Below are 10,902 nucleotides of genomic sequence, written 5' to 3' on the forward strand. Positions count from 1 at the left end.
AAATAATGAAAATATGGCATCAGAGTCTGCAAGATAATGTTGACTGTTTATAATAAAATTCATAGATTTAAATATTTATATCAATAAAAATGAGACAAATAAGTGAGTGAGACATCACACTCAAAAAGTTAGAAATACTTAAGTCTTGTTTGGGGGTTTGTTTTTTTTCCAATTTAGATTTAATATTTTTTTTAATTAACCTAGATTAGAAAACAACCTGAAAAAACTAAACCTAGTTGCATTAAACTACATTTAGCACTTTTATAATTAGCTATAATATTGGTACTGTTATTTTGAAACTATATATTATAGGAAAAAGTAAGTAATTTTGTTAATATTATTAGGTATCATGTGTTTCAGCAGAAAAGTGATGTAATATAAAATCAAATCGGTTAAGTAAAAACTTCTATAATGTTTCATTAGAATTGGAATATCAGCACAACTTTATGATTCATTTTTATCTTTCTTTGAAAGATATATATTCTAGATTTTGCATTGTAAAGTCTGAAAAGTAACAACAAGCTATTTAGCCATGAACATCCTTAAGTGCATGGATCGCGGTCACCAAATAGGATTTCCACTGAAAGTAATGAGGACTCCTTCGACAAACTGCTGATTTTGGTCTAGGACAGTAAATGCTCCAATATGACACTGGGACTCTTACAGCATCAGAAAGCAAGGAAGCTATTAAAACATTTGTGGTTGTCAAATGAAGTTAGGAGCCAAAGATGGGCAATTTGAACTCTAAAATGAATAATCACTGCAATTACATAAAAATGAAAATAGAGTTTCCAATAGAATCAATGGAAAACTCCTAGAAGCAACAGGATTTTCAATACAGTAGCAAGATGTAAGATGACATATAAAAATCAATATCTCAGTATACTTAAGCAATAAGCAGTTACAGGGAAAAATAGAAGACCTGACCTTATATACAGTAATGACAAAAAAAAATACAGTAGGAATAAATTTAATAAGAAATGGGCAAACCCTCTATGAGGAAAACTTCAAAGACTTCCTAAAAGACACAAAGCTGGAATTTGAATAAAAGAAAAAGTGAAACCATACTCTTCAATAGAATTATGCAAAATCATAAATTAATACCAATTTTTAAAAGTATTTTCATGGGTGTAGATTCCATACTTTATATGGAAAAATAAATAAATGAGAATATCCAAAAAAGAGGAGGGGGAAAAAAAACAGTAATGAAACAGGCCTAGCCCTACCAGATACTGGAATATATTATACAGTTCCTGCAATTAAAACAGTATATTAACACAAGAGTTGACAATCAGATCAATGGAAAAAAATAGAAAATAAAGATGTAGACTCAGGTACAATGCGGAAATTTATGTATTTCTCACTGGGAGAAAAGTGTACTTATTAAAACTAGATATTGTTTGAAAAACTAAATGCTACTTTGAAAATAAATAAAATTGGATATAAAATCACCTTAGTGGAATTCCAGACAAAAATCAAGAAAAAATTTTTTTCAACTTGGATCGTATAATGAAGAACCAATATGAGTATCCAAATTGAAGGAGATTCTGGTAAACCACTGGCCCGAACTTTTCAAAAATGTCAATGCCAAAAAAAATAAACAAAAAAGGCTGGGGAAGTGTTTTAAATTTAAAGGATCTCAAGAGGCTTGATAACTAAATGCGATCTGTGATCCTTGTTAACTCCTGGATTTATGTTTTACAAACAACGATAGAGTAAAAGCAAGGTTTTAGCGGGGGTGGGGGGGATCAATTGAGGAAATAATATGAACTATACAGTCAATTATAATAATGTAATAACGTTGAGAGGATTCGGACTCTCTATGTCTTAAGAGTTTATGATCCATTGTCTAAAGACACTGTATTGTAATCCTATAGGACAGTAGTCCTCAGTAGGAGTAATTCTGCTGCTCTCTCCCCTACACACATTTGGCAGTGGTTAGAAACATTTTTGGTTGTCGCAGCTGGGGGAAGGGAGGGCTGTTGCTGGCATCTAGCGTGTAGAGGCCAAGGATGCTACTAAACATTGTACAAAGAGCAAGACAGCTCCTCCGCCCACCCCCACCCCCGAACAAAAAAAAAAATCATCTTGCCTAAAATGTCAATAGCGCCGCGGTTGAGAAACCTCGGTGGGCGAGAACCCCTTATTCTTAGGGGATAGCTAGACACCAGGCCGAGATCAATGAAAACGTCCTCCGAGCAGGTGAAAACACTGGTAACATTTAAGGGCGAGGGGTTATGAGGGTCATAACTACCCCCCAAACTGTTCAACAGAAACCACTGTACGTGTCCTTCCGCCCGGACTTCCCTCCTCCCTCCGGGACCCAGGAGGGTCGCCCCCCACGCTAGCGTGGAGCTGACGGGCGGAGCCTGCGCGGTGAGAGGAGTCTGCCAGTGGCCACTGCGCAGGCGCCGGGCAGCTCGCCGCACTCCCGCTGCGTTTTTCCAAAAGTTGCAGTCCAGAGGGTGGACCACCATCCAGCGCAGCTGCACACAACAGAGAAGGGAAAAGAAAACTCCCCGGGGGCTCCGCTGGCTTCTCTGAGAGTGACAGAGATGCTTTCCCACTAGAAGCCCGGAAGCCTCCTCCTTTGCAATCGGATGAGGGCTGCAGTGTGCACCACTCATTCTTAAAAAGCCCCTGCTAGGAAGAGCCAGTTGTGTTTGGGCCCGCGGTGCCTGGCCATCCCCTTCCAGGCTGGATTCTGCAGAGGTGAGTTTTTATGCTCTCTTTAGTGCATTCCCCTTCCCGCATCTGACACGCCTGGGCAGTCAGTACTCCATCTCGTGACACCACTGACTGAAAGTGCCCCGGGCAGGCGCATTCCACACCCAGCACCTCACCAGCAAGCGCTAATCTAGGTGACGTTTAAAATACCTTAAAATTCTTTAGCCTAGAGTCCCTTAATCAAGGAGTTGGCACACTTTTGCTGTGAAGAGCCAGATACAACTATTTTAGGATTGGCACACCAGGAACGGTCTCTGTCGCATAGTTGTCTCCTGTTTCAACAACCTCTTAAAAAAAAAAAAATCTTAGCTGCTGGCCTTATAAAAGCATGCACATTATAATGATTAGATTGATCACTCACTTTACCCAGCTTCTTTCAGGCCTGCACCCACCCGTCCCAGATCCCACTACAGTTTTGCAGTAAAGACTTGGGTTCCAAAAGGGCTGTAACCCACCTGAGTTTCGTGGCTTCACCTTCCCAGATTTGTTTTCCATCTTCTGGGTGCCTCCACCTGCACCTCTGCTCCTCCTCCCTGCCGGATGGCCCCTGGTGAGTTCCTGAGTCAGCAAGGCTATCAAGAAACCCGCAGAGGAGCAGCCAGACCCTTCTCTACTCTAAAATGCCAGTTGATTCCTATCTAGGAGCAAAAGCCAAAGTTTCTACATTGTGAATAAATTAGAATAAAGGTAATACAGGACTATGTCAGGCAATTGTGCTTTTATAGCATTTTTTCTCTTGATAAATGTAATCTATGTCCACTTTAGTAATTGGGAAAATACTGAAAAATGTATAGAAGAAAGTAAAAATCCTCCATAACCTAACCGACAAAAAGAGAAAAAACAAACTACTAAATGTTTATGTATTCTTTAGGTCCTTTTCCCAATACAGATCCTTAGGACGAATTACTGAACAACTGGATTTTTAAAAAATATTTCTTAAAATTATTTAAGAAATTATTTAAAATTATTTAAAATTATTTAAAAATTATTTAAAATTATTTAATCTTAAAAAATATTTCTTAAGTAACTTTTGTTGAAGTCCAAAATATAGAAAAGTGTGCAAACTATAAATGTACAGTTCAGTAAACTTACAAAGATACAAAGACTAAAGCAGATATACCCTTGCAACCACCATCCAAATCAAGAAATCATTCCAAGTCCCCTTACTCGGTCCCCCTGCCCAGTCAGAAGCAACTTCTCCCCCAAATAAAATCATTGCCTTATCCTCAAATACACAGAGTAGTTTTTGTAAGTTCTTGAATTTCAATGAAATGAATTATCCATTACGTTTTCTGTAATATTTGGTTCTTTCCATTTATATTTTAATTGAGATTCATCCATGTCATTATTGCTTATAATAGGTCTTTTTTTTTCTTTCTCTATTTTATGCTGTTTGGCACCATTATATGAATATAATAAATTTTATCCTTTATACTATTATTTTTCAAGTGACAGATTTTTCAAGATATAATTCTTCTACAATTCATCTATTTAAAGTATGCAATTCAGTAGTTTTTTGGTACAGTCACAGACAGAGCATCATCACAATTTTAGAACATTTTCATCACCTCAAAACAATTCCATACTCTTCAGTTCTCACCTTGTAGCCATGTCCCACCATCCTTTCCAGCCCAAAGTAACCACAAATCTACTTTCTGTCTTTAAAGGTTTGCTTACTGTGGACATTTCATAAAAATGGGATCCAAAAATGCTGAGTCTTTTGCAACTGATCCTTTTTACTGATACTGGATGTTCATGTCATTCCTAGGTTTGGTGCTATTACAAATAATGCTGTGAGGAACATTATTATACATATCTGTATTATATGTATCTGTAGATAGATTTGTATCACACAGATACATATTTCTATTGGGATATATACCTACGAGTGGAATAGCTCTGACATAGGTTATGCTTATGGTTAGTTATAGTTGATAGTGCCAAATTCTTTTTAAGTTCACTCTCCAACCAGCAGTGTGTAATGAGTTTTCATGACTACACACCCTCACCAACATTTGGTGGTTGTGTGATTTCAGCTTATACTTCTCTGATGACTAATGAAAAAAACATCTTTTCATGTGATAGTAAGTCATTTGAATATCCTCTTTTAGTAAAGGATCTTTTGAGTTCTTTTCTGTTGGGTTTTTGTCTTTTTCTACTTGACTTATTTATTCTAATGTGAGTCCATTTTCATTTATCAGTGCTGTAAAAACACCTTACCCTAATCTGTGGCTTGCATTTCAATTATCTCATTGTTAAATGTTAATAAATATAAATTTTTTTATTTTTATAAAAGTCTGATTTATCAGTTTTCTTTTATGTTTCATGTTAGCCTGCTTAAGAAATCATTGCTTAGAGGTGCCTGGCTGGCTCAGTTGTTAAGCATTTGCCTTAGGCTTGGGTTATGATCCTAAAGTCCTGGGATCCAGCCCCATAGGGGGCTCCCTGCTCAGCAGGGAGCCTGCTTGTCCCTCTCTAGCTCCCTTATCTTGTGCTTCCTCTCTCCTATCTCTCTGTCCTGGGATCATGACCTGAGCCGAAGGCAGAGGCTCTAACCCACTGAGCCAATCAGGCACCCCCTCTGTCATAAATAAATAAAATCTTAAAAAAAAAAAAAAAGAAATCATTGACTACAAGGACATCTAAAAACTATTATGTTACGTATAGAAACTTACAGCTATGTTACAAGTTACATCTAAAAACATACAGTTTTTCTTTGAACAATTAAATCTAACCATGTAGAATGGATTTTGAAGTACGGTATGAAGTAAGGGTTAATTTTATTTATTTAGTTAGTTATTTAGTTAGTTATAATATAGTTATCCTACTGACCAAGGTCCAAAAGACCATCCTTTTCCCACTGCTCTGCAGCACTGTCTTTGTCACAAGTCAATAGAAAGGCAAATCAGTGAAAATGTTGGACCTTAGAATAACCATGACAGATGCATCAGAGAATCTTTTTTTTTTAATGTATCAAAGAATCCTATTAAAGAGAAGATAAAATAGATGAACAGATAGGAAATTTCAAAAAGATACAGATAATATTTTTAAAAAACGGAAATCCTAGAACTAAAAAATATAATATCTGAAATTATTTGATAGGTTTATCAGTGTGTGTTGGACACAACAATGAAAGTATCATTAAATTTGAAGACAGGTCACTAGAAATGATCCAAATTTAAATCTACTGAGAAAAAAGTTTTTAAATAAACAAGCATCAGTGACTGATGGAGTAGTAGCAAGTGATCTAACATACATGAAATTGAACTCCTAAAAGCAAGGAAAAGAGAATATGAGGCAGAAAAATATTTGAAAAAATATTAGCAAAACATTTGAATTTGTTCAAATGAATTTATCCTAGGATATTTACTCGTTTTTAGTGGAGAATTAATCCCAATATCCTAGCTTGCTATGAATGGAATTTAGAAGTTAACATAAATCTACACGAATAAGCAGGACATTTTAAACTCACAAAATATGGAAAAATACCTTATTGATTGGAACTGTCCTGAGCATTACTGTATTTTTATAAATGTTGCCTACTTCCTAAAAGCCAGTAGCACCACCCCAATCATAGTAACATCAAAATGTCCTCAGTTTTTCAAAATATTACTTGGTGTATATGTAGCCCTGTATACACTGAGGACCCCTCTCTCTGGTGGCCTGCCACTTTCTCTTTTGTCCACCTCTTTTGAACCGTATCTTCTAATCCTCCCATCTGTCTAACCACACTGACCCCATTCCATCTCAAGGCTTTCCTCAAATGCTCCTCCCGCAGATACCCATATGACTGATTCTTTTCTCCTCCTCCGGTCTTTGTTCAAATGTTATTTCCTCAACAAGACCTGTAGGTTGAACAAGACAAAATAAAAACCTTTCACATTCTTTCCTTCTACTTTGAGATGCTTTTATTTGAAATGGTGTGTATCTTAATTATTTAATTTGCTATTGTCCCGGTGCCTGGGTGGCTCAGTCACTTAAGCATCTGCCTTTGGCTCGGGTCTTGATCCCAGAGTCCTGGGATGGAGTCCCACATTGGGATCCTTGCTCAGCAGGGAGACTGCTTCTCTGTCTCCCTCTGCCTACCATTCCCCCCAGCTTGTGCTCTCTTTCTCTCTGTTAAATAAATAGAGGTTTTGGTGTTTTGTTTTTGTTTTTGTTTTTTTGGTTTGTCTGTTTGTTTTAATTTGCTTTTGTCTCACTTACCCCACCACTAGACTATAACTTCCTGTGAGGAGGCAGGCAAGTTTACCAATTTTGTTTTCTGTGGTGTCTTCAGTATCTTAAATGAGTAAAACATTATCATTGTTAACATTTTTCTCAGGACTGACATGTAGGCAACCTTAATTTATTCCTGCTAAGTCCCTATATCTTTCAGGCTATTCCTTCAGTTTTCATGAATAAGTAGGCCTGGTATTACTCCAGTAATTTACATTTTTAAGGTATGTTTGAGTTTCTTAGCCAAAAGAATTACAGCAGTCACAGTTCCAGCTTTTTAACCAAGGAGAATAAGAAATACCATATGACTGTTTCCAAAGCAACAAAAAGCTTTACCTGATTAAGTAGACTGAGGTTTCCTCCTTATTAGATTGAAGTATCCAACCAAATTGTCAAGGGCCCCCTCACAGAGAAAAACTGCTTAGAGCTATTGTCACCAAAAAAAATTTGTCTATTCAATTATAAGCTAATTTGAACCCAACTTTTTTTCTTTAGGCATTCAGGCTTCAGGATGGATGATGAACTTTCAAATAGGAAAGAGATGGAAAATCATCAAAATTACCATAAACTGTGCTGCCAACTGAATGCGTGTTTCTCTGTAGCATATGCAGAGTCGAGGACAGTTATATTCCCACATTATACAGTCTGCTAACCTATTGTCTTAATCCAGGTGACTCTTGAAAGTAGAGCCTGAGACAAAGGTAGATGCATACTCTATTTGTGAATGTGATTCCAGGGAGCAGGAATGAAAGAAAAAGGAGTGAACACGGGTAAAATGGAAAGAAAATCCAGGCAAAATAGGTAGTGTTATAGAGTAGTCCACCACGGTTAATGGGTACTTCGCACATGCAGATCCTTCTAGAGATTCTTACTCAGTTTTGTCTCAGAGTTGCCCACCCCTGAAGGATGAAAGGGAGAAGCATTTCTCTCTCCGTCTCCTCCTTGCCGAGGGCTGCTGCCATAGGGTGTTAACGTCTCCATCCCTGTGGGCTGCAAAGGTGGAAGAGCCTTCGGGTACCAGAGTATCATACATTGCCACACCAGAGGAGCCTTAGGACAGGAAGCTAGATTCTTGGAGCATACCTGAAGCAAGGCACTATCAGCACCAAGCAAGGCGAAACCTCCTCCAAACTATTCACCAGAGCTGTGGCTGGAATTGGAGGTTACAGAGAGATGTGGAACAGGCATCTCGTAAGTCTATAGAAGGTGTTCTTATCCTCGTCTAAATCTGTATCCTCCTTCTATAATCAAAATTTCAGTTTCCAGCATCTGGATGGTTCATTCGGTTAAGTGTCTGCCTTCAGCTCAGGTCATGATCTTGGGGCCATGGGATCAAGCCCTACATCAGGCTCTGTGTTCAGCATGGAGTCTGCTTGTCCCTCTCCTCCCTGGCTCACGTGTGCTCTCTTTCTGTCTCTCAAACAAATAAATAAAATCTTTAAAAAAAAAAAAAAGTCCAGAACAAGGTTAGCAAAAGGCTTAAATTAGAAGGTTAAATGTATTAGACGATGTATGTTAATAATCATTCTAACCTGGAGTGATGTTGATTAGAAATTGATATGAGAACTTGGAAGATTCAAAAATGATTCAACTTGAAAAACTGGACCATTGGATGGAGATATTAGACTTTGCTGAAACTCATGTGATCTCAGAAACAATCATGAATTGTTTGGGGGGAAATGGAAAAATAAAATTAACCATTTATGTGTCTCTGTGAGCTTTATAAATCAGTGTCATTAAGTTTTCGTGAAATACTGTTTTCTACTGTCACATAGCACCAGTGATATGGAGCTTCTAACCAATTAAGGGAAAATTGGTAGAAACACAGGAAAAATATTGGGATGATCTCTGTCACATAAAGTGCTGTCATTAATATTGGTGGGAATTGGGGGGATACTTTATGCTTTAACTTAGAGTTCCTCTATGAGGTTCTGTCTTACCAGAAATGGTTTTCTCTCTCCCTATACCTCGTGGCATTATTATCATCCTCTCTTATTTGGTCTAGAATTGCCACAAATTAGATAAAACTTTCGAGTTATTCAATTCAATATAAGTTGAGCTTCCACTATTTCCTGTGTATTGGCACCATACATATCAATAAGACATAATATAAAATATTACATACAAAAATTTCAGAATACATATTCTTTTATGGTTCACCCAGAACATTCACCAAAATTGACCATATGATGGATCACAAATCAAACCTCAACCAATTTCCAAAGGCTGAAATCATATAGAGTATGAATTAAACTAGAAATCAGTTATATAAAAATAAATAAAATTTTTCCAAGTGCTTGTCATTCTAGGAACATACTCCTCATGACCCACAAGTCAAACTCAAATCACAATGGAATTTAGAAAATATTTTTAAATGAATGCTAATGAAAGTACAATATATCAAGACTTGTAGGATGCTGTGAAAATAAATGCTTATGGAAAATTTATAGCTCTAAATACATATATTAGAAATTTTACAAAAATATTGGCTGTCAGTGTTCCAAGGAGCCAGCGGGAAAAAAGTGTGCGAAGTAGCTTTTCAGACATTGGACAACTGGCAGTAAAGGAGTGCTCACTGTAGAGGAGGAGTAAGGTGTCTATACTGTTGCCCTGCTTTCCTGAGTTTCAGCACTCTGGATCATGTTGCAGTCTTGCTGAGTTAAGGAGGCAAAGACTGGACTTGAGTGAAACTGAGATGTCTTGAATTTTCAGGGCACAGTACCAGCGAGGAGGAAGTTTTGCAGAGAAAGAAACTTCAGAAATCCGCACACAGATCCCTTTGTGTTCATTGCTGAACACTGAGCTGAATTCCCAAAACCAGCATGAGAACAGGAAACTCTTAATTTCCATCCAGCCTAGTCCTCACTGGGAATTTCATACATTACTAGGATCCCGAGAAGGTTATACCTTATGTAAGAAGGGCTAAACTAGCCTGAGAGTAAAATCTATACTAGACTTGCCCCCTAAAACAGCTTAAAAACAAGCCTTAGTAGTATGGAGCTGATTCATAAATAGCTACCTGCCAAAACAAAGTCCAAATGTGTTCGATCAGGTCCCCTGAGAAGCACAGGCAAAGACAGGATTAGATTTACAAGAGGTTTATTTGGGGGAAATGGCTATGACCATTAAAACAGGAAGTCAGAGAAAGCAGAGGAAAGAGGAAGGAAGGAGGGTTGAGTAGTAAGAGTCTCAGACTGCAACACAACTCCAAGAAAACCAAATACCTAACAACCAGGAAAGAAGATGGAGGCATCTCATGAAGGGGCACCTACTCATTATCTTGTCAAGGAGGGGCTTTTGGACTATCTTCCACCACAGGGGAAGTCCCTAGCTTTGCATAAAGTACTATTCAGGCCCATATGACTGGATCGGTAAGTTCTTCCAAATATTTAAGAAGAGAAAAATACCAATCTTACACAATTTTTCTACTAAATAGGAAAACAAAATCCGTCCTAACTTGTTTTATGAGACAAGCATAATTTTGATTCCAAAACTTGACATTATAAAAAAAAGTATATTATAGATTGAGATACTATAAAGCAGGATCATCAAATCAGACTCAAAGACTCACTGGAATAAGAGATTTTATCCATTATAAAGTTTTGCTAATAATCTCAAGAATATAAGCAATCAAGAGGACAGGCAAAGCAGAAAGAAGTCTTGAACAGTGTCTACAGTTTCCCAGATTCTTCCTTGTGGCATTGGATGGGCTATTTGGCTCAACTGGAAAGATACCTTCCCTAAGTGAATTCACTACATACAAAATGGAGCATTTTAGGTCATGACACTTCTCTAGTTTATACCCATATAATTATGCAACTTATATGACATTTTCCTGGGGGCCATGACCCATCAATTCATAGATTTTTGTTTACCATAGTCAATCCTGAAACAAGGGCTTCCTGCTAAAACACTTCATAGATAAGGACTCACCTTCTAATAATTCATACTACTTTA

At 37.4% G+C, this 10,902-nt stretch overlaps 1 long non-coding RNA gene across 1 annotated transcript; it reads left to right on the plus strand.

Annotated features, from left to right (window-relative positions):
• Positions 1-2,289: 2,289 nt before the first annotated feature.
• LOC123394370 lies at positions 2,290-8,655 on the plus strand. Its single transcript, XR_006609072.1, has 2 exons — positions 2,290-2,712; positions 7,441-8,655. It is a non-coding gene; the product is annotated as an uncharacterized LOC123394370 (long non-coding RNA).
• Positions 8,656-10,902: the final 2,247 nt, after the last annotated feature.

Source organism: Mustela putorius, unplaced genomic scaffold (genome assembly GCF_011764305.1).
Source record: "Mustela putorius furo isolate JIRA1106 unplaced genomic scaffold, ASM1176430v1.1 tig00003834_pilon_pilon_pilon, whole genome shotgun sequence".
Classification (NCBI taxonomy): domain Eukaryota; kingdom Metazoa; phylum Chordata; class Mammalia; order Carnivora; family Mustelidae; genus Mustela; species Mustela putorius.